This window comes from Nesoenas mayeri (assembly GCF_963082525.1).
Source record: "Nesoenas mayeri genome assembly, chromosome: 22".
NCBI lineage: Eukaryota > Metazoa > Chordata > Aves > Columbiformes > Columbidae > Nesoenas > Nesoenas mayeri.
The window spans coordinates 7,109,558-7,114,005 of NC_137572.1; positions in this window are offsets into that span (position 1 = coordinate 7,109,558).

The window sequence follows — 4,448 nt, forward strand, 5'->3', positions numbered from 1 at the left end:
GTCCTGTGCCCAGAAAGGCCCTTTTGTCCCGGGTTTGTCCTGGACCAAAGGGCCGTGCTCGGTCCCGCCGGCCGCTGGAGCCGAGGAAACAACGGGCAGAGCTTCCAGCCGTTTCCCACCCGCGCAGCGTGGGATCCGCGCTCCCTCCTCTCCGGGTGCTGTTATCACACCATTTTCTTGAAAACACCGTCACCCGAGAGGACACCCAAGTGACCTGCACAGGCGCCTTGATTTATTTCTGTTCGTTGTCACCGCTGCTCTTCTCCCCTTTAATTGTTGTGTTATTTTAGGACTGAAGCGCAGTTGGGGGATTTATTATTTATCGCCGTGCTGCCTGTCAGGCAATTCTCTCAAGCTGTTAAGCATAAACCCAGTTCTTTGTTGAGGAGACGTGTCGCGAACGCGATATAAAGCCGATACACCGTCAAAATGGAATTGCTCCCGCCCTCGCCCCATCAAATGGGGACGTTCTCTCACTCTGCTCTTCCCAGGGATGGGTGAGGAGCATCCGCTGCTTCTGCATCTTGGGAATCCCCCAGGACTGATGCTCCTGTGTCAGTTCCAGGGCCATGCGGGTCCGGGTCTTCTCCAGTGTCTCCTCTGGCTCCGCGTTCCTCTCTCCACGTCCCGTGCAGCTGTTCCTGGGGCCGGAGGGTCCGACCCTGCGAGGCGGAGCTGCAGCCCCGGGCAGGAGAGCCCATCGGCTGCCTTGTGAAAAACCGGGGCTGTTAATGCTAAGCTCCAGCCCGTGGAACACAGAAAATGGTATTAAAGGATTTGCTTTTCATGACCATAATTCAGAGCTAATGTACATTTGATGTTTAATGTATGAACCACAGGTGATTTCAAACTGGCACGGCCTTTTCTAAATAGTGTTTTAATCTTAGGGGGTTTTTCAGTTTTTAAGGTTCAGCTACTCAGCCTGTCAGACAAGAGGAGGAAAAACCGCGGCAAAGCTGGGTGTGAGGATCCAATGCGGGCAGAGGCTTTTGTTCCGTCTTTTATTGAGGTTTTACCTCTAATCTCTGCCTTTTTGATGCAATTTAAGATTAAGGAAATGAAAGGCAAGGCTGCCTGCGAACAGTTACACAAACAGGACAGCCCAGGGGCGCTTCCAGGCGCTTTTGCAGGGGCTTTGGGCGGATTTCCCGGAGGGAGCAGCCGGGGCTCAGCTGCAGAACCCGGCCTGCGGGGACTGGTCCCCATGGCCTCGCTGGGACGTCCCATCCCCAGGTGACAATCCATCCCCATGGCCTCGCTGGGACATCCCGTCCCCAGGTGACAATCCATCCCCATGGCCTCGCTGGGACATCCCGTCCCCAGGTGACAATCCATCACGTGCAGCCAGCAGGAGTCAGATTTGTGTTCACAGAGGGCGGATCCCTTGAAACGGGGGAAAAAAGCGCTCCCGCCAGGAAAAACATCTCGAATAATCAAGCCCTTCATGTGGCATTGGTGATGAATTGGCACTACTTATCCTGACGAGCTGAAAGGTCATGAGCAGACCTTCCAAAATAATTATTAAATAACTTTGCCATTTGTTCAGGATCAGTTGCAACCTCATTACTGGGAGCGGGAGGCGATATCTCTGCATCCTGGGCGCAGATCCAAAGAGGTCATTAGTAACAATCGTCCCAAATTTTGCAAGGGGAGGCAAGATTTATCTTCAATTAACACACGTGACTTTCCAGGCTTTTGTCTTTCTGGTAAACAATCTGTGAGGACTTGGGAGATCCGTCTTCTCTCTTTCTATCGTATAAATTTCTGTAGCCTTGAAGGGGCCGAAGGGCAGCGTCGGAAAGAAATGTTCTGTTGTTGCAAAGCTTTAAGCTCAGCAAAGATTCAAGAGCCATAAATTAAAACCTCGTTAGTACACAGGACTTTTTCCCTTGCCTACCACGCGCTGCATTGGCTGTGGCTGCTCATCTGTGTTTCAAGTCCCTGGGCTCCGTGTAGTCGGGGAACACCATGTCCCTGGGAACACCGTGTCCCTTGTCCCCGGTCCCCATGTGCAGCCAGGCACAATGAGGTGAGACTGAACCCCATCTCAGTGACACACTTGGAACCAATTCTTCTCTGTCCCCAGCTCCAGGGCTCCCTGATCCCACCCGAGCACTCCTGACAGCTGGTCCTCCAGCTTGTCCCTAAAACCAGGTGTTTCCGTGCGTCCTGGGGCCCAACCGGCACCAGCAGTGCTTCCCAAAGCCTCTCCTCGGCATTAAAGCGCCTTTCTGATGTCGAACATGAATCCTCCTTGCTGCAGTTTATGTTTATCTTGTCACCCTCATCGCGAACATGAAAACCTGTTTACTCCCTTCCCTCTCAGAGCTTGCCTTTAAATGTTTGAAGCCTGTTTGCGCATCTCCCCTGTCTGTCTTCTCTAGAACAAGCAAGCGGGAATTTCCTCAACTTTTATGGTGTGTTAAGGTGTTAAACCCTTTGCTGTCCCGGCTGCTCTCCCCGAGCTGTCCCTGCAGGTTCCTGTCCTCGTCCCAGCCTCTCCAGCTCCGTGCCGGTGCAGAGAAGGGCTGATGGTAGATTTGCTGGAGCTTGGTTAGATTTTCTGGAGCTTTCTGTGCGGCGCAGCCCGGCATGCGGGGACGGGCGCTGGGGACGAGGAGGAAAGGGAGACGCAGCAGGAGAAACGCAGCGCCCGAGCTTTCATTTAAATAAAGAGCAAAGTAGCATTGTGCTCCATTGATTACACATTTTTCTGACTGTTGTGACATTTGCAGGAAGGCTAATTTATTCAAGCATGGAAATCTTTAAAAACTTAATTAAGTTATTTCTGCTATTTCCGTGCCTTATTGTTTTGACTTCACATTTAACTTTTATTTCTGGTTAATGTTTTAAAAAAAAAATAAATTAGAAGGAGGAAAAGCTTGAAAGGAAAAGGAGGATCCAGCGGAACCCGGTTTGTGGCTCTGGGAGTTGGTGCTGCCGGGGGAGCCACAACAGGGCAGGGGTGGGTGTTCCTGGGCCCTGAGCGGGTGAAACGAGGGCAGGAGGATCCCCCGGCGCTGCCCCGAGCGGCGTTTGCTGAGCAGGGGGCTCCGAAGGGCGCAAGACGCTGCCAGCAGAGCTAAATGCTGCGTTAATAAAGTTTCTGTCAGTAAATTCACTAATTAGGGCTCACAGATGGAGCTGGGAGGAACGCTTGCAGCGAAACCCAACGAGTGTGAAAGCTGCCTGCTTTTCACAGGCGTGCAGCAGGTCTAGGGGAAAAAAATACAGGGGAAAAAAGAAAGACCTTGAGGAGCAAGAGAAAGCGCCAGCCGTGCCTCGGACGCGGGCAGAGCAGAGCTCGGCTTTGGGGGCCGCGGGCGAGCTGGGGCTTGGCCAGACCGTGCAGCCGCGATTTGATGGCGAAGCTGCCCAGGTTTGAACCGAGTCCAGGGTTCTCCAGTCCCAGGTTAGTTCCCTGATCAGCAGATCTCCCTGTCCTGTACAAGCACATGTGCCAGGAGGAGCCGCTCCTGCTCCGGCCGCCTCAGGAGCCATAGGGAGCCCCCGGAGCCGTGCGGAGCCCCCGGAGCCGTGCGGAGCTCCAGCATACCCGAGTGCTGTGAACTGTCCACGGCAGCATCCGGGCCAGGGAAGAGCCATCCCCGGGCTGCCTGGCATCTGCCGAGCATTAGGCTGATTTCCCCTGGGCTTGCTGACAAGACGTTCTGCATTCTTGCTGTATTTCTGTGTATTATTTTTGAGTCTTTAGCCTCCACTCCTGTTCTGACTCAAGAGCTTTTATGCGGTGAATTTACGGCGTGCCTGGCCAAGCAGCGCAGTAATTCATGGCAGTGGCGAACGCCCTGCGCTGATGAATGTTGCTCCCGGCTGATTTTCCCCTCCCGTGCTGGTTGGAAGGGACACGCTGGTCCCCCAGCACTGGGGGGTCCGGGTTCCCCCACCTTGTCCCAATCTCTTCCCAAATATCGAGGTGTATGGCTGGGAAAGGGGAAGAGCTGCTGCACGTCGTGGTGCCGCAGGAACTGCCGCGTGCACCGTTTGTATTTGTCAGCCCGTGGCCATCCTTTGCATAAGGAATACGTTTGCTTTGGGTGTTTGCCATTAACATTTTCATTTCCGTGTAGCGTCAGGAGTTCCCGATCGCCGGCCTTGCAGAGCAGCCGGCTGTTGCTCTCGCGCTCTCATTGTTTTCATCTCCACGCACCACCCGAGGAACCGCGGGCAGGAGCCGGGCGGAAATGCCGTTACCCGCTCCATTCGGGGCTGGCCGCTCTCACGCCGTCCTTGGCTCCCAGGGCCTGGCCACATCCAGCGCCATCCTGCACTTCAGCGACTGAGCAGGGACACAAACCCGCTGTCCCCCGGGTCCCCTCGGCCCTGTGCTCCCTCCGCTGGGCACGCGCGGTCGGGCTGAGCCCTGGCAGCAGCTCGGGGCAGGTGTGGAATGAGCAGCGGGGCTGCGGACGCTCTGTGCGTCTGGC